At 37.7% G+C, this 20,668-nt stretch overlaps 1 pseudogene; it reads right to left on the bottom strand.

The window, feature by feature from the left end:
• Nucleotides 1-19,154: 19,154 nt before the first annotated feature.
• LOC138883593 (probable disease resistance protein At4g27220) lies at nt 19,155-20,057 on the bottom strand (annotated as a pseudogene).
• Nucleotides 20,058-20,668: the final 611 nt, after the last annotated feature.

The following is a 20,668-nucleotide window of genomic DNA, read 5'->3' as shown; positions in this document are numbered from 1 at the left end:
AAGCAAGATACATGTACAAGTCTTATAATTCAAAGGTCACAAAAAGTGGCGTTACTCATTTTCAGATAGAAAACAAGAAGGATTTCATTCTTACTTTGAATGGTTGGAAATTAATTCCTTGTAAAGGATCAAGCAATCTTCTGTTTTGTTTTAAAACAAAAAACTGAAACCATTTCATCCAAACATTTCAAGAAATCATAACACAATTTCGTTCAAGATTCAGAAAGCAGAAATTCGATTTCTTTTGAGTTCTAAGTTCAATCAATGAAGGTTCTCCAACGTAATATTATACAAAGGTTTCCCTACTCCAGGTATGTTAAGACCATCCCTTCTTTCTTTTGGCATTGTCCAAATTATACTGAAGAAACGAGCAAATGCATAGTTTCCACAAATTACTCTATTCATTGAAATACAAGGGGTATCTATATTCATGACTCCCCATGTGAATTATTATTATTATCTTTTATTCATAGGTCTCAAAATAATATACACTTGAAAAAGTTTATCCGGAAGGAATATGTTATATACGCGTATATATGTATGTATATATATATATGGGAAAAGGTTATGGCGTTATATACGCACCACCACCTGATCAGCTGGTATATGTTGATGATGTTGCCTACAGTGGCCGAGACGATATGATGGGATGCCCTCAGTGGCTTGATGATATTATGTACACCCATACCTATGCATGACACAACATTTATACGTATGTGCATGACGTTATAAATGTTTTACAATTTACAAAGTTATTCAGATTTAAAGATGTGTTTCTTTATTCTATGTTTCATCTATGTCATTCACGTACTAATTTTCTTGCCTTACATACTCAGTACATTTTTTGTACTGATGCCCTATTTCACGAGGCCTGTGTTTCATGCCCGCAGGTGCAGGTAGGTACGCTGACGGTCCCCCTTCTTAGGGTCCCTGATCAGCGAGAGTTGGTGTGCTCCATTTGATCCGGAGCTACTTTTGATTTTGGTACGATACGTTTGTATATATATATATGTATAAGGGTATGACGTGGCTCAATCCCGTCTTTGTACAGTTATATTTCTATTAGAGGTCTGTGGACAGTATGTCTAGTTGGGTTATATGTGCCTTGTCAGCTTTTAGTTTTGGATGTATAGTTGTCTATACCAGCCTTGCCGACTCACCCACTGTATTCTGCATGTATACGTACATATGCCTTTATGGCAGGTTTCCTTCATATATATTATTTTTGTAATGCAGCAGATATTATTTAGGTTCATATATTAGATGCATGCTTAGGGGTGTTTGACAGGTAGGACTCAGGCACCCGTCGTGGCCCATCGATTTGGGTCGTGACAAAAGTGGTATCAGAGCAGTTCTGTCATAGGGTTGTTTACAGACCGTGTCTAGTAGAGTCTTGTTTATGGGTGTGTTGTGCATCACACTCATTAACAGGAGGCTACAGGACCTATAGTATGTTATCCTCTCTTCTTATATTAGATCATGCGATATAAGCATTCATGTTTCTAACGATGTGTTACGTTTTTAGCGATGCCTCCGAAGACTATAGCCGCTAGCATAGGTCAGAAGGCTACGAAGGTGTTAGAAAGAGATATAAGTTATACTATGGAGTCATACCCATCAAAGATCATGGTTTCTATTGAGAAGGATCCATCCGAGGGTCCATATGAGTCATTCGTTTGAGCTGTTTCGACCACTCCGGCAATAGATGGGGTGAGAGGAATTTCGACCTTGTCAAGGCCCTTAGTTTCATTATCACAACCCATTGATCAGGGTATGAGGGGAGTAGTGCATAGATTGGCACAGTAGAGTTTCCCTCAGGCTCAAAACTATGTCAAGGCATTTGCGGACACCAGCTCTTCTGAGGTTCCAGATAGTCCATAGTCTTGGGAGTCCATCAATCAAGGTTCGCATGTGTATGTTATAGGATATGAAAAGGAAAAGGATAATAGTCGGGCCAAGAGGAGGAAGGTAACCGATAAGGATATGAAGATTCCACTTTGAATTGTGTCTGATCGAGGTTCTTATATAGGATGAGGCAAGGACCCTCTACTTTAGACTTACTCCAAGTGTAGGTTTTTGATTGATGAGTTCCACCTCTTCTTGGAATATTGCCAAGTCGGGGTTTTAAATGTGTTAGGTTGTTTTATGAGGACGTGGGGAGCCCTATCCCGATTTGTATATATTATGGTTATGCCTACTTAGAGGTTTTGCAGACATTATCCTATATATAGTTTTGGGTATGACATGCCTACGGCCTAGTCGACCCCTATGTATATAAACCTTTTTGTGAATTAGTTATGCATGTTATGTTTTAATATTGTTACCTATATATATGGATGTGGCCCGAAATGGGCTGTGATTGGGTTTATAATAAACAAGGATAAGATATGTGGTGTTCGGTTAGGTAGGACATGATATTATAATAGGTATGGATTAGTTGGCCTTTTATTATGCTAACATCAAGTGTAGATCAAAGATAGTTTGATTTTGGTTTTCGGGAGAGCCTATTTTAGAATGGAAAAGTAATATCGCATCGCCAAGAGGTAAATTTATCTCCTATCTCAAGGCAGGAAAGATAATCATAAGGGACTATATTTATCACTAAGTTCGGGTTTGGGATGTGGAAGTGGAGTTACCAACCATTGAGTTCTTTCCTGTAGTTAATGAGTTTCCCGATGAGCTTCTGGGTCTTCCGCCAGAGCGAGAAATTGAGTTTGTCATTGACCTACTACTACCAGATATTCATCCAATATCTATTCCCCCCTATAGCATGGCCCCCACAGAGCTGAACGAGTTAAAGGAACAACTACGGGGCTTGCTTGAAAAAGGTTTTATCAGATCTAGTATCTTTCCTGTAGTTAATGAGTTTCCCGATGAGCTTCTGGGTCTTCCGCCAGAGCGAGAAATTGAGTTTGTCATTGACCTACTACTACCAGATATTTATCCAATATCTATTCCCCCTATAGCATGGCCCCCACAGAGTTGAACGAGTTAAAGGAACAACTACGGGGCTTGCTTGAAAAAGGTTTTATCAGATCTAGTACATCACCGTGGGGAGCACCTGTGTTGTTTGTAAGAAAGGAGGATAGTTCCTTATGAATGTGTATTAATTATAGGCAAATGAATGAGGTGAAGATCAAGAATAAGTACCCGCTCTCGAGAATTGATGATTTATTTGATCAGTTACAAGGTGCCAAGTATTTTTCAAAGATAGACTTGAGGTCTGGGTACCATCAGGTAAGGGTTAAGGATGAAGATATTCCAAAGACGACATTCAGGACTAGATATGGGCACTTTGAGTTTTGGGTTATGTCGTTCGGTCTGACCAATGCCCCAACAGTATTCATGGATATAATGAACCATGTGTTCAGGCCTTTTTTAGACCTGTTCGTAATTGTATTCATTGACGATATATTGGTATATTCTCGTTCAAAGGCCGAGCATGCAGATCATCTGCATACTGTGCTCAGAGTTCTACAAGAAGGGAAGTGTATGCAAAATTTTCTAAATGTGAATTCTGGTTGAACTCTGTAGCTTTCCTTGGGCATGTTATTTCTAGTGAAGGTATCCGGGTGGATACACAAAAGATTGAGGCAGTAAAGACTTGGCCAAGACCCAGAACACTGACGGAGGTTCATAGCTTTCTTGGTTTGGCAGGTTATTACATGAGATTTGTGGAAGGATTTTCTTCCCTTGCAGAACCTTTAACAAAGTTGACTCAGAAGGGAGCAAAGTTTCAATAGACTAATGCTTGCAAACGGAGTTTCCAGGGATTAAAGGATAGATTAACTTTAGCAACAGTTTTAACGCTCCCAGAAGGGACCGATGGTTATGTTATCTATTGTGACGCTTCAGGCATTGGATTGGGTTATGGGTTGATGCAGCATGGTAAGGTTGTGGCTTATGCTTCTAGGCAACTAAGAAAGCACGAGAAGAACTACACGACCCATGATTTAGAGTTAGCTGCGGTGATTCATGCAGTAAAGAAGTAGAGGCATTACTTGTATGACATTCATGTTGATATCTATATGGATCATAAGAGCCTCCAGTACATCTTCAAGCAAAAGGAATTGAATCTTCGTCAAAGGAGATGGTTGGAGATACTTAAAGACTATGACGTTGATATTTTATACCATCCGCGGAAGGCGAACATAGTAGCTGACGCCCTCAGTCATAGATCTATGGGTAGTATGTCATATTTACAGCCATAAAAGAGGGAAATAGCCTATGAGGTTCATCAGCTAGCTAGTCTTGGAGTTCGGTTACTAGACTCATGTGATATTGGAATTACTCTTAAGAATACGACAACATCCTCTTTAGTAACTGAGGTAAAGGGACGCTAGTACGAGGATCATGTATTCGTTCATTATAGGGATACCACCCTTCAGAAGGAGAAGACACTGTTTGAAATTACAGAAGATGGGGTCCTCAGTTATCGAGATCGATTATGTGTGCCTAATGTTGTAGGGATGCATCAGCTGGTTATGGAAAAAAATTACTACTCTCGTTATTTTATCCATCCAGGAGCAACAAAGATGTATCATGATATCAGGAAAGTGTATTGGTGGGATGAAATGGAAAAGGATATAGCAGAGTCTGTGGCTCAGTATCCTAACTGTCAGCAGGCTAAGAGTGAGCATCAAACAAAATTGGTGGGTTACTGCAAGCTATGGAGATTCCGACTTGGAAATGGGAAGTAATCAATATGGACTTCATCGTAGACATACCTCGTACCCAGCGTAAGTTCGATTCGATATGGATGATTGTTGATAGGCTTACAAAGTCAGCCCATTTTCTACCTATTAGAACTACATATTCCTCAGAGGATTATGTGAGGCTTTATATTAAGGAGATAGTACGACTGCATGGTGTCCCTGTATCTATTATCTCGGATATAGGAGCTCAATTTACAGCTAACTTCTAGAGGTCCTTCCAAAAAGGATTGGGGACTCAAGTAAGTCTTAGTACAACATTTCATCCCCAGACAGACAGATAGGCTGAGCGTACTTTTCAGACACTGGAGGATATGTTACGAGCTTGTGTAATAGACTTCAAAGGTAGCTGAGATGATCATCTGCCGCTTATTGAGTTTGCATATAAAAATAGTTACCATTCCAGTATTCATATGGCTACATATGAAGCTCTTTATGGACGGAAGTGTAGGTCGCCTATAGGGTGGTTCGATTTGGGGACACTACGTTAGTAGGACCAGAATTGGTACATCAGGCAATCGAGAAAATTAAGCTTATAAAGGAAAGGCTATTGGCAGCTCAAAGCCGTCAGAAGGCTTATGCAGATAATCGACGACAAGACTCGGAATTTCAAGTGGACTACTGGGTATTCCAAAAGGTATCACTGATGAAAGGTGTTATGAGGTTCGGAAATAAAAAGAAAACTTAGCCCTCGGTACATGGGACCATAAAGGATCATATGCAAAGTAAGCCAGGTAGTGTATGAATTAGATTTGCCTTCGGACTTCGAGTCTGTACATCCAGTCTCTTATGTGTCTATGCCCCATAAATGTATCGGGGATCCTTCTAGAATTGCGTTAGTTAACGACATTCAGGTCACAGAGCAACTATCATATGAAGAAACTCCTATTGCTATATTAGACGGACAGATTCAGAGATCGAGAACTAAAGACGTAGCTTCGGTGAAAGTACTTTGGAGAAATAACAATGTGGAAGAAATGACTTGGGAGGCCGAGGAAGACATGAAGTCTAGATATCCCTACTTATTTCCTCCTCAAGAGAAGGATTCGACTGAGACATCATGGATTCTGGTGTTAGTTATTGTCATTGGTCATGTGAGGCCATTGTCCTTATTGATAATTGTGGTCCGGTGTGGCATTGGATTATTAAGCTTCTACAAGGAGAGTTGGTAGTAATGTTGTTACAAAGGTGACCCTGCCAAAGTTATATAGATCACAGGAAGTTGAACATTCGAGGACGAATGTTTCTAAGGGGGGAAGGATGTTACATCTCGCATTTTCGTACCTCAAAATTTCGTTTTCAGTTAACCGACGTGTACTCGAGGATGAGATTATCTTGAGATTAACGCATTTACGCTATTTATAACTAGAAATAAATAAGTGTCATGAAGGACAAAGGGTACACGAATTAAAGAAAATAAGTTTCGTTGAAAGTGGCCAATTTGGGATAAAATACGGGTTGAGCGATACTACCCAATAATTATGGACTAGTACCATACAAGGTACCATATGGCCGTGATAATATGATATGTATAATGTATAAAGTATATATAAAGTATATTAAGAATAAGTAGAATTTTAAATAATTTGAGATAATTTTTAAATTAAGCGGGTAATTTATTAATTACCGGGTAACAGGACATTACCCAATTAACTAACAAGTGGATAAACTTAATTAATTATACTCCAAAGACATGTGGCAATACTAGCTTACCACATGAAGTGACTAAGAAATTAAATAACCTATGTGGCAACCAGAGAAATGATAATTATCCAAAAGCAAGATACATGTACAAGTTTTATAATTCAAAGGTCACAAAAAGTGACGTTACTCATTTTCAGAAAGAAAACAAGAAGGATTTCATTATTACTTTGAAAGGCTGGAAATTAATTCCTTGTGAAGGATCAAGCAACCTTCTGTTTTGGTTTAAAACAAAAAACAAAAATCATTTCGTCCAAACATTTCAAGAAATCATAGCACAATTTCGTTCAAGATTCAGAAAGCAGAAATTCGATTTCTTTTGAGTTCTAAGTTCAATCAACGAAAGTTCTCCAATGGAATATTATACAGAGTTTTCCCTACTTCAGGTATGTTAAGGTCATCTCTTCTTTCTTTTGGCATGGTCCAAATTATACTGAAGAAACGAGCAAACGCACAGTTCCCACAAATTACTTTATTCATAGAAATACTAGGGGTATCTATATTCTTGATTCTCCATGTGAATTATTATTATCTTCTGTTCATGGGTCTCAGAATAATACGCACTTGAAAAAGTTTATCCGGAAGGAATATTGACTTTTTACGTATTTTTCATGCATTTCACCCATTTATACGTATGCATTAACCCATGAGCAGATGGCCTTATATACACGTATATATGTAAATATACGTATATGGGATATGAGAAAAGGTTTTGGCATTATATACACACCACCACCTGATCAGCTGGTATATGTTGCTGATCTTGCTCACAGTTGTCGAGACGATATGATGGGATGCCCTCATTGGCTTGATGATATTATGTACACCTATACCTATGCATGACATGCCATTTATACGCATGTGCATGACGTTATAAACGTTTTAGAATTTACAAAGTTATTCAGATTTAAAGATGTGTTTCTTTATTCGATGTTTTATTTATGCCTTTTACGTACTAATTTTCATGCCTTACATACTCAGTACATTTTTCGTACTGACACCGTATTTCACGGGGCCTACGTTTCATGCCCGCAGGTGCAAGTAGGCAAGCTGAGGGTCCCCCTTCTTAAGATCCCTGATCAGCGAGAGTTGGCGTGCTCTATTTGATCCGAAGCTGCATTTGATATTGGTACGATACGCTTGTATATATATATGTATATAGGTATGACGTGGCTCAGTCCCGTCTTTGTACAATTATATTTCTATTAGAGGTCTGCGGATAGTATGTCTAGTTGGGTTGTATGTGGCCTTGTCGGCTTTCAGTTTTGAATGTATAGTTATCTATAGAAGCCTTCCCGGCTCGCCCACTGTATTCTGCATGTATACATACATATGCCTTTATGGTAGGTTTCCTTCATGTATGTTATTTTCGTAATGCAGTAGATGTTATTCAGGTTCATATCTTAGACGCATGCTTAGGGGTGTTTGACAGAAAGGACTCAGGTACCCGTCGTGGCTCATCGGTTTGGGTCGTGACAGTAGGCAGCTCAGAGACCAGGGTGCGGCCTATATTTTTCAAAACACCCCATTCAGCCAAAATCAGTCATCATTTCTTTACCCGACAACTCTTTCATCCTTCCCGGGTAAAGAGGGGCAGCTGTTGATATCCAATTTTTTCCTGATATTCCTCAAATATATATATACCTTCAAAATAGTGCATATGCACCATCACTTGGTTTATTAACATATGCAAGCATTTTTCATAATTTTCTATATTTTTTATAAAGGTTTTTATTCAATTTATTCTTGCATTTTTATCATATAAATAACTATTAGTTGCATCTCAAATAATTTTTATGATGATTTATCATTTAATTTTCCTCATTTGTATCCATATTAAGCTTTAAATATTTTTTATGAATTTATTATAATCATATTTGTATCTTTAGGCTAAATTGCATATTTTGCAATAATAGCCCATATATATGCATAATTGCATTATTTATACATAAAATGACTTTTTTTATTTGTATAATGTTAAGTAATTATTTTGAATCATTTTCATGCATAGGTGATATTTTTGTTATTTATTAATTATTTTCAATAAATTATTTATTTGTTAAAAATAAATATTTAAAATCTAGCCCTTTTCTTAATTATTTTCGGACCACCCCAACCCAGCTACTTAAACTCCTAAGACCAACACCCCTATATACCAGCCCAAAATAGCCAGCCCAAATCAATTAACCTAACCCGCTAAACTCGGTCGCTACCCATCTATTATAACCCGCCCCGGTCACCTTTAAATCCTAGCCGTTGATCCTTCAAGTTCAACGGCCCACATCCCTTCTCCCTATTTTAATTAACAAAACCCCTAACCCTAAATCTCATTCACCCAAACCCGCCGCCTCTGTATTCTCTCATCTCTTCCTCTTGTCCTCTCAAAACCCTAGCATTGTCATCTCATAAATATCTCCGATTCCAACCCCAAAATGGAATCAATCCATGATTCCTTTATCTTATTGACCCCTCCTCCTTACTGGTTACCCGTTTTGGTATTATATAATTGCTTGCTTAATATGGCAAGCAGATCTTGTAAGAATCGATCAAAAAATTAGTTCAAATCCTTAACTTGATGTTTATTCCGTCTGTGTTCATCATTTGCTCTTTGTAAGTACGAATATTTGTGTATCTTTTGTGGATTCTTACTTACCCTAAATTAGGGTTTTCAAATCTCTTTTAGTTGAACCAAAATAGGTTCGACTCTCTGATTTTAAGTATTATTCTATCCATATACATCCTATATTCTACTATGGCACGTTTTTATCATTTTTTTAATATTTGTCTTACCCTAAAATTAGTGTTTTCAGATTTTCTTAAATAGGACAAAAATTAGTTTGAGTTTTTGTTTTTTGTACTATTTGGGTCTATATTATTATTTTTATGTATATTCTGGTAATATTTGTTTTTCTCAAAAAACTAGGGTTGGTTGACTTCTCCTAAATTGATTCCAAATCAATTTCGGATGCTACTCTTTCCTTTTCTTTTGAGGTTAATTGATTGTTTTCCTTGTCTGTGCGTTTAACTTTTACCACTATTTAAACCCTTTTCCCGTTTCCCTTTCCCCTTTCCCCTTTAGAGAGACAGAGAGCTATCAAGACTCTCACTGAAACTTAGATTTTAACTCTAATTCTCTTTGCGCATTTGTTTTTGGTCTTGGCCCGCTGAAATCCAAGGCCGATTAATTCCGGACTTAACTACAGTGTTGTATTTTCTTGCTTTCCTGCTTAACTAGTAAGTCATTATCCCTTGCCATTTTATTTTTCTATGTTTCCATAATCTGTGTTGTTCGACCCAACATGTTTGAACTTTATTCTGAGAAGTCCCACCTTCATGATTCTATGAGTTCATCTAGTCCCAGAAGGGATATGGTTAATTGGTTATATTGAATAATATGAATCCTCTTAAAGGATAACTTATTATTTTAACTTGTCTCATGCATACTATTTGTTGGTCCTGAACATGTTCTGAACTTAGCATCCTTAAGGTATAAGTAGTATGGAATTAGTTAATCAATCCTAACTTTACAGATTTATATTGTTACTTAATTCATATGCCTTGCCAACTTGTTTTCTAACATGTCTTGCACCCTTCTAATTCATGTGATAATCTGACTGTTTGCCTTAACACTTTGCCTAAATGTTGCTTTGATTAAACAAAGTTGTCCTAAAATGTTAGCATGCACACTTAGTATAACTAGGTTTTTTTCTGACTTAACCTGTTTAAAACTATGTACTTTGCAAACCTTGCTAATTGGTTTCTTGGTGCAATTCTGCCTACAAATTCTGTGTTCTAAACTCTGTTATGATGGTTTTCTTTTAAAATCAACACTGTTTTAAATCTATCCCTGTCTCCTTTTTATGTGTTTCTACTTTTTAAACTCCTACCCTTAAGTCCTTTAGGTTCTATCCTCAACTTTCCCAGTGTGAGCATTGCTCAAGGTCCGTGTGAGATTCCTATGAACTCTGACACACTGGAATTTGGTTCCTAACCTCCTTTGAATAACTTCTAAGCATTTGTTATCTAGTGTGAGCATTACCCTGGGTCCTTGAGGTCCTTGGGAATTTTGACACACTAGAAACCTGGTTCTATATGTGCTATGGGGGAATTACTCACCACTGACTATATTGTACCTGTGAAATAAGCCTTGAAGCTGAAATGGTTTGAAGGCCTGGTTGCCTAGGTGTATTTGGGCCTATTAAAGGGCTTCATATAGTTTATTTTATTACTCTTATGTATTTCATTTACTGATCGAGTCTATAATAACTTTGTAACAAATAGATTCTGGGGTGTTTAGTAAAAAAATCGGGAAGGGTTCTTTATTTTTTTTGTTAATCTGGGTAGAAATCATGCCTATGGGGTTTGATTTATGCTTTTGATTCTGCTCATTTGTCAAAACTGTATAAGTTTTATATTGTGCTTAGAAATTTTGCCTATAGGATTTTCATTTGTGATGTTGATCCTGCTCATTTTGTTTACGTATTAGAGATCCCGCCTATAAGGTTAATCTTATAATTTTATTAGAGATCCTGCCTATAGGATGTATCAATAGGTCCAACAAATATGTGTTAGTGAATCATGCCTATAGGACTAATATCTTGCTTAATTGTTTTCTAGCAGTGTGTACAATTTCTGCCCCTTCACTGCATAATAGATATCATGCCTATAGGAGTAAAATAAGATCAATCCTGCCTATAGGATTCTGCTAAATGATTCCAAATAGAACCGTCACTGTCAATCACTTAGATACTATGCCTATAGGATTTAATGACCATTCTAGATTTATAGTTGTGACTTACTATTATTCATTATTGTCTGAAGCACCCAGATATTATACTGAATTAAAATCAGTAGGAAAATAATAGATCCTAACATTTGCATTAAGAAACTGACTTCTTTGCATAATGCTTCTCTCCTGTTTCTCACATAGATATCCTGCCTATAGGACTTTAAGATTAATAAAGCCTGCCAATTAATAGCGTGCATTTGTTGTTTTATGTGTGGAGGTCAACATGAGCCCATATCTACTTTTACATGAAAGTCCTAATTATTTTGCTTGTCGCCTAGTCTTTTACAATTTTGAGCAACCTAGGCTTAGTCTAGAACCATCCCAAATAGAGGTCCTAATGCCTCCAAGGCCATAGGTAAGGGACGGGTAGTGCATGCATAGGAAACAAACTAGAATCAACTAGAGCACTTTAAGTAACAATTTAAAGATAGTAATCGGGTAGCAGGAGATGATAGTCTATGCCCGTTGGATAATATGAGTAACAACCCTATCCTGGGGAAGTTACGAAGTATTGTTTATGTTGCACAGGGTGATGCTATAGGCTAAAAGATTTAGGACCCCCATCCCTATTAAATCGATTTCTTCGCTTTCCAAGACTAATTCGCTTAATTTATGTTCTACCGGGACCCACCGTTGTGGACCTCGAGAGGTGCCTAACACCTTCCCCTCAAGGTAATCTTAGCCGTTATCCGATCTCTGGTGATGCAAACTGGTATAATATGAGTTATCTGCTCTAGGTGCCCTAATTCACCTTAATCCGTTAGGTGGTGACTCTAACCAATTCCTTTTCCCTACCCTCTCAAAGGAGTTGTCAAATGTCCAAACCCGATTTCGCGAGAAAAAGGGGGCGCGAAAAAAGTCACTCATCAAGTGAGTGCAATTGTACATTCAATGGCACCTAAGTTGGAGGTTCCCGATTCTTTCATGATTCCTTGTACAATTGGAATTTCCTAGTTTGCTAAATTTCTTCGAGATCTTGGGGCAAGTATTAATTTGATACCCTACTTGGTTTTCAATACTTTGGAAATTGGGCAACCAAGACCCACCTCTATGAGATTTCAAATGGCCGATCATACTATGAGAGACCTTTGGAAGTGATTGAAGATGTCTTGGTTCGTGTTGATAAATTCATTCTTCTAGCGAATTTTGTCATTCTAGATTGTAAAGTTGATTATGAGGTGTCAATTATTCTTGGAAGACCTTTACGTGCTACAGGGAAGTCTATTTGTGATGTTGAGGCCGGAGAACATACTTTTCGGGTTGGAGATAAAAAAAATTGGTTTTCCATGTGTGTAAGTCCATGAGGAAACCAAATAGCAATGAGGTGTGCTAGTTTGTGGACTTGGTGACCGATGTTATTGTTGATGAAACAAGTGCTATGATCAATGTGGGTGATATGTTGGAGGCCATCTTGCTCAACTTTGATTATGACGAGATGGATAGCTTCATGGAATGTGTGAACTCTTTGCAAGGAATGGGGTCGTACAACTATGCACCCCGGAAGTTGTCCTTGGATCTTAAAAATAGGACAACTCCTCCTACAGAGCCTTCTATTGAAGAGCCTCCTACTTTGGAGTTGAAGCCACTGCCTCCACATATTCGTATGAATTTCTTGGTCCTTGTTCTACTTTACCGGTTATTCTTTCCTCTTGTTTGACTAACATGCATGTATGTTCCACTTTGGTGGTACTATAAAAGAGGAAGAAGGCTATTGGGTGGACCTTGGCGGATATTCGGGGGATAAGCCCCGCATTTTGCATGCATAAGATCAACTTGGAGGAAGGCGCCAAACCATCTATTGAACATCAAGTGAGACTCAATCAGGCTAAGCAAGAAGTTGTCAAAAAAGAGATTATCAAGTAGTTGGATGTCGGGGTTGTCTATCCCATCTTCGTTAGTTCATGGACTTCTCCGGTTCAATGTGTCCTAAAGAAGCGGTGCATAACGATGGTCACCAATGAAAAGAATGAATTGATTCTTACAAGAATGGTGACCGGAATAGAGAGTGTGTATGGACTATCGCAAGCTCAATAAAATCACAAGGAAGGATCACTTTCCACTTCCTTTCTTAGATTTAATGCTCGATAGATTGGCCGGCCGTGCTTTCTATTATTTTCTTGATGGGTATTTGGGCTACAACCAAATTCTTATTGCTCAGAAAGATCACGAGAAAACAACCTTTACATGTCCCTATGGTACTTTTTCCTTCAAGAGGATGCCATTTGGTTTGTACAATGCACCGACGACTTTTCAAAGGTGTATGATCGCTATTTTCACGTACATGGTGAAGGACTACCTTGAAGTTTTCATGGATGACTTCTAGGTGGTTGAAGATTCTTTTGATGATTGTCTTGCAAATTTGAATAAGTGTTGGCAAGATGTGAAGAAACAAACTTTGTGCTTTATTGGAAGAAGTGTCATTTCATGGTCGAGGAAGGCATTATCTTTGGCCACAAAATCTCAAAGAATGGAATTGAAATTGCCAAGGGAAAGATTGAGATAATTTTCAAACTTCCACCTCCAACTTCGGTGAAGGGTCTGTGGAGTTTCTTAGGCCACGCAGGGTTTTAACGGCGTTTCATCAAAGATTTCTCTAAGGTGGTGAACCCGTTGTGCAAGCTTCTTAAGAAGGATGCTAAGTTTAACTTCAATGATAATTGCATGAGAGATTTTGAATTGTTAAAGTTCAAGTTGACAACTACTCCCATCATCACCGCTCCAAATTGGATTGTCCCTTTTGAACTCATGTGCGATGCAAGTGACATAGCGGTTGGGGCTGTTTTGGGCAACCTATCAACAAGATTTTTCATCCGGGCTACTATGCTAGTAAGACCATGAATTGTGCCCAAGTCAATTATATCGTTATGGAGAAAGAGCTCTTTTCCATTGAATTTTCAATTGAGAAGTTCTGCACGTAATTGGTGGGTGCAAAATTCATTGTCCACATGGATCATGCGGTGCTTTGTTATCTTATGAGCAAGAAGGACTCCAAAGATCGACTGATGAGATGGGTGCCTTTGTTGCAAGAGTTTGATATTGACATCCAAGATAAAAAAGGGAGTGAAAACCAAGTGGCTGACCACTGGTCTCGTTTGGAGGAAGAGGGGAGACAGCATGATGGCCTTGAAATCAATGACTCCTTTCCCGATGAGAAACTCTTAGCTATTTCAATGAAAGAGGTGCCATGTTTTGTGGATCTAGCAAATTTTCTTGCATGTGGAATCGTTCCGGATGAGTTCTTTTCAAACCAAAGGAAGAATCTCAAATGGGATTGTCAATATTATTATTGGGATGAACCATACCTCTTCTAGATTTGTACGGATGGGGTGATTAGAAGATGTGTACAGCAAGAAAAACAAGGTGAAATTCTTGAGGCTTGTCATTCTTCGCCATATGATGGTCATCATGGTGGAGCGAGAATGGCAACCAAAGTTCTTAGTTGTTGTTTCTATTGGCCCACTCTTTACAAGGATGCAAGTGAGTTAGTGAAAAGGTGTGATGAATGTCAAAGGGCCAGTAGAATCTCAAAGAAAAATAAAATGCCTCTCACTACCATTTTGGAGATCGATATTTTTGATATGTGGGGTATTAACTTCATGGGTCCTTTTGTGAGTTCTTATGGAAACACCTACATCTTGTTCGCGGTGCATTATGTGTCCGAATGGGTTGAGGTCGTTGCTCTACCCAACAATGAGGCGAGAAGTGTGGTGGCCATTTTTAAGAAAAATATTCACAAGGTTAGCTTTAATCATTTTAATATTCCATTATGAGTTTAATTAGCTTTTCTTCTTTATTTTCTTCAATTTCCATTATGAGTAGCTAAATTTTTACCTGGGTTGTGATCCAACTCTAGTGTGTAAACCTTATGGTTATTTAATTTAGTGCTTCTTTATGATTGTGTGTTGATTATTTAGCTTAGTTCATGCTTTATTTTAGAATTAACGGTTGCAAACATTGATTCATGCCTATTTAACTTAGTATTTACTTGAGAAAGAGGGACTTAGTCTAGGGTAACTTAGCTAACAAGGAATTTGGTTACTTGAGAGATTGATTAATCTATTAAAGGGTTCAAACTAGAGATATTAAGAATCCGACTTGAACTCTTATCAATTGTTTTGGCTGATACTCATTTGGGCTTGAGAAAGCCAAATTGGCAAAATCATTCTCTGACCGAGAGGCATTGAGTGGGTAATATAGAGTTGAGAGCTATAATACACCCTAATCAACAAAACAAGCATTAACGTCTTTATCTCATTAGGCAGACACCTAGGTTATGGTCACATCCCTAGGCCTTTAACATATTTGGAAAAACCTGAAAAATATTTATCTCTAATCTATTTCCTTTAGCTTGCATTCATTAGAGTAACAGTAGAAGTAGAAAACAAAACTCTGTTGTGGAAGTGCAATCTTAGATAACCCATTTGCTTGCTTCGAATATATACTCCTAACACCCATCATAACTCCTAGTGGATTCGACCTCGACTTATAGTTGGGTAATTATTATTGCATATGACTGTATCATATCTCTTATTGAGGTGTGTTTTGGACGTCATCAGTGGGGCGTAATCGGATTCAACTATATCATCATCTATTCATATCATAATCTGGCCTTACTCCTTCTTATCAATTCAATACTGTTCAACATCGTTGCAGCGTGCAATCCGATCCCCAAATAATTTTAAACCATTAACTCAAATAACTCAACAACAATAATTGAAAAGTATCAACACATAGGGGTGAAATGTACAAACAATAAAGAACCACATTATAAATGGGGAATGCCCAACATCTAAAAATGTCAAACAATGGAAACAGGTAAAACACGTGACAATTAAAATATACAATTAAAGCAAATTGAAACAAGTAGCAAATAAGTAGAAATCGCATGGAAAATGAACAAATCATGGCAAGTAATAGTTAAATAACAAGTAACAAATATTGCATTGATGTCAAGTAAAAACGAAATAATATGGAACAAATGAAAACATGGAAGTGAATACTTCAACCCCGCATGCGAACTCTCGTGATAGCGCATATACACTTGTGACTTTGCATACACGCCGCTTCCCAACATAATACGCATAACAAATAATTCAATAAGTCCTAATTCCCTCAAGTTAAAGTTAGACTCAACACTTACCTCACTCCGGATTAAGGAACAACCACGACTTTTTCTTTAGAATTAGCTTCCAAAGCAATTAGATCTAGACAAATATAGTTCAAATAGTTCAAATTAGGCTTTAGAAACTACAACGAGTGAAAAAGATTCAATATTTAAAGATTTCAGAAAAGATTAACAAAAGTCAACCCCGGGCCCGCTTGGTCAAAATTAGAGATTCGAACCAAACCCAATTACCCATTTGCCCCCGATGTGATTAGCTTCAAAATTTGACCTCAATTTGAGGTCTAAATCTCAGTTTTTCAAAATCCTCAATTTCTACCTAAATCCCTAATTTCTACCTTGATAAATCTTATATTAAAGGTTAAAATCAATGGATGTTTATGAAAATGTAATAAAATAAGTTAAAATTTAATAACCAATGAAGTGGGATGAAAAACCTCTTCAAAATCACCTCTAGGGTGACCTGTAACTTGAAAATGGTGAATATCTCGACTTTCAGTTATTTTAATACCTCGCGAAGAACAGTGGCCCAAATGGCCTACGCGTTCGCGAGCCAAAGCTCATGTTCGCGATGAGTAACATATTGCCTTCCTCTCAGTACCCCATAACTCTACGTGTTCGCAACAGGACTATCGCGTTCGCGAAGGGTAAGCCCCCCGCTACTTTGTATTCGAGACCCAGTCCTCGCGTTCGTGAAGAACAATTCTGCCCCAACCCAAGTTTCCCATTTGTGATTGCGAGAGTAGCTTCGCAATCGCAAAGCACACCACACCAAACACTAGAAACTGCTGAAAACTAGCAATATCCTAAGTTCGAAATGGTCCGTAGCCTATCTGAAAATCACCTGAGTCCCTCGGGCTCCAAACCAAACATGCACCTAAGCGTAATAACATCATATGAACTCGCTGGCACGATCAAAACAACAAAATAACATCTAGAACTATTAATGGGACATCAAAATGTATGAAATTTCAAAGAAAACTCAAGAATCTCTAAAATCACAACCAAGTGTCGGAATCCTATCAAACCAACTCCGATTTACACCAAATTTTACAGACAAGTTACAAATAGCAAAACGGACCTATACCAAGTACCAGAACCAAAATCCGAACCCGATAACCATAAAGTTAACCTTTGATCAAATCTATGAAATTTTCAAACCTTTAAATTACTGTCTTTCTGCAAAATGAGTCAAATCACCCTAGAGACCTCCGATTTCAATTCCGGATATACGCCAAACCAAAGTCCAAAATTATAATACGGACCTACCGGAATCGTTAAAATAATGATCTGGGATCATTTTTACAAATTTTTTTTTTTTTGGCAATCTGCTAGGCAAGTGCCTAGGGCTAGTTTTTTATTAATAGAAGAAAAGAAAAATACAACAATTAGGAAAAGTACAAATAAGGGGGACAATAGCATCGGTATTGTTACCCATATGCCTTGGCTATATAATCACTCCTCTGCACCTCACATTGCCTATGGCAGCCTCATGTAGAGGATTTCACAAAATATTGACCTTAGTTAACTGAAGTTATTTTTAAAGTTAAAAATTTTATTTTGTTCAAATTTTAACGTAAAAGCTTTTCGGAAAAAAACACGGAGTGGCACGCAAATCGAGTAATATCAGGTGGATCTAATAGATGTCTTAGAATATGGAAATAAGGGCTAATACTCAAAATGACCTATCGGTCATCAAACACAAGCCTAAAGATCTTTAATTAGGAGAATTCAATCTTTTTTATTCTGAGTAATTTGAACAACTCAAGCTTCAGTTCTTTCAGTTTACAGAAGGATCCTGCTGGCAGAGGACCACAGACAGATCACTTGTAAACTGGTAAGACCAACAAAATTCAGCAACTCCAAAACAGGGAAAACGCCAACTCCTGGTATAATGCAGTTACGTGCGTTTACAAGAAAGTCGAAGATATCACAATTATAGATATGCTATAACTTTTACATTCTGAAAAGCCTCCGGGATCAACTCTTTCACTGCAATCCTTGAACCTTCTCCAACTAAATCTATATATTTTTGGCCCTTAATGTTGACCGAATCTAATTAGCTAATGGAGCCATTGTTGGTAGGGAAAGGTACATAGCTCGCTGGAAACGTTTTTTCGATATTGTTGGGAAGGAGATCTCTTATTGATATAGCATTTTTATCAGCTTTGAGGAAAGAAACATGTTTCTTAGAATAGCCCTAGCATCGGCTATTTCAATTTCTAAGGTACTCAAGTTTAGTAATGCTTCTAGTTCACTAATAGAAGCATTACTTTTTTCTTTGCCTTCTTCTTCAACAGCCCTTCTAAAACTAAATTTGCACCCCATATATAGTTCTTCCAAGCGAACTAAGCCCGATATCATGTTTGGTGCAATCTCTATAAGATCGCCACAACCTGACATATCCAACAACCTCAACTTCTTTAGTATTTCTATATCTGCAGGAAATACCTTAATATTAAAGCCATAGAAACTAAGAATTTCAAGGTTCACTAACACAACAATCACGGATACATCTTCTAATGAGAAACTATAAAGATGCATTGTAGGAAGGTTCTTTAGAAAGCCTAGAGATGGTGGTAAAAATGAAATATCCATGTGATAGACGTCCACTACTTTGAGTGATCTCATTCCTTCAAAGAAACTGTTTGCTACTGAGAACTGTGGCTTCTCACAATCTAATAGCAAAAGACCAAGTTTACTGAAAGTCAATCCACTTGGAAGTGAAGACATTTCTTTTGAAATCACAGACATGCACTTGTAACGCTCGTTGGAGTCTTCTATCGGCCAGTCTATGAGGTAGAGATTGTGGCTTATCATAAAAGCACGCTTAATGCAATAAATATTGCAACATCACGAACAAGAGATCATACATTTTGACATATGATGCTTTAAATCCCTGTATAAGCAAGAAACGATCTTTAAGTATCTCAACTAAAGTATATGCTTGATTTCTTGCTTCTACCAAATATATACGTAGTCTCGTTCCATATCTAATCAAGTCTTCAATGGGAATATTAAAATCTTCTTGGAATAAAAACAAAGTAGAAAGAGAGACCTTGCTTTACCGCTTTCAATCCATTCATAGCTCATCTCTAGTGGTCGATATACATTACGAAGCAATCTAGGTATGTTAGTAAGCATCCTTCCACAAAGGCTTGTGATTGTTTTGCATTGCCCTTCCTGCAGTTACAAGGGCAGTTGGATGAACTTTGCATTCATTGGAAACATCTCTTGCTATAGGACGTAAGTCGGGTGCTTCGATACAGTTTCCAGGTTTCCCTATAAATAGAATCCAGGCTTCTTCTTCATTTATTAAGACTTCAACTGTTAGAATTTTTTTGCAGTGCAGACATCTCGGACTCTGGATGGTTGCATGATTTTGCATCCTTCATGTGAGTCCCATAAGAAATTTCGAGTTCTTCAAGATCCAGCCTGGACCAAACATCATCTAGAATGACAAGAATCTTCTTAACATTTATTAATCTCATCCGTAAACGAGACTCCCTAGCTGATAAATTTTCCTCTTCTAACTTCAGACCCACTAACTTGAAATTTCACCTTGAATCATTCTGAAGTATGGTTGTTGACTAACAACTGTCATGACAACCTGATCAAACAGTTTCTCTTCTCCCGCTCTCTTAGCAATTGTTTTCACCATTGTAGTCTTTCCAACTCCTCCCACACCACATATTCCGATTATACTGGTAGTCCTATCCTTTAACGTTGTCATGATATCCAATATAACGACCCAACCAGTTGTTTTGCTTTCTAGAACCCCATTCCCCTATATAAGACTCCATGTACGTGCTTTTATTGTTTTGTAACCTGCGGGGATGGTTTGTTCAGGATTTAGAAGGATTCAGGTTGAAATCGGAACATTTGGTTCCTTAAGTGTGGTAAAAAAGGCTAAGTTTGACTTTCGTCAACATTTTGAGTAAATGACATTGGAATCAGGATTGGACGATTCCAATAGGTTTGTATGATGATTTCGGACTTGGTCTATGTCCGGATTGGATTTTGAAAGTTGGCATTTTGGGGTAAATTCCTTAAGTTTGAGTCGAAGGAATTTTTGTGTTATCGATGTTCGTTTGGGCTTTCAAGCCTGGGAATAGCTTTTTATGGTGATTCTGGTCTTAGGCCTGCATCCGGATGTGGATTTGAAGGTCCGTAAGTCGTTTCGGGGTCATTCGACGAAAGTTAAAAATTTGAAGGTTTTTGAGAAGTTTGACCGAGAGTGGACTTTTTGATATCGGGGTCAGATTCTGATTCCGGAAGTTGGAGTAGGTCCGTAATGTTATTTAAAACTTGCACGCAAAATTTGGCATCATTCTTGGTAGTTTA

This window comes from Nicotiana sylvestris, chromosome 12 (genome assembly GCF_000393655.2).
Source record: "Nicotiana sylvestris chromosome 12, ASM39365v2, whole genome shotgun sequence".
Classification (NCBI taxonomy): Eukaryota; Viridiplantae; Streptophyta; class Magnoliopsida; order Solanales; family Solanaceae; genus Nicotiana; species Nicotiana sylvestris.
This window is presented reverse-complemented; position numbering and strand designations above follow the sequence as displayed.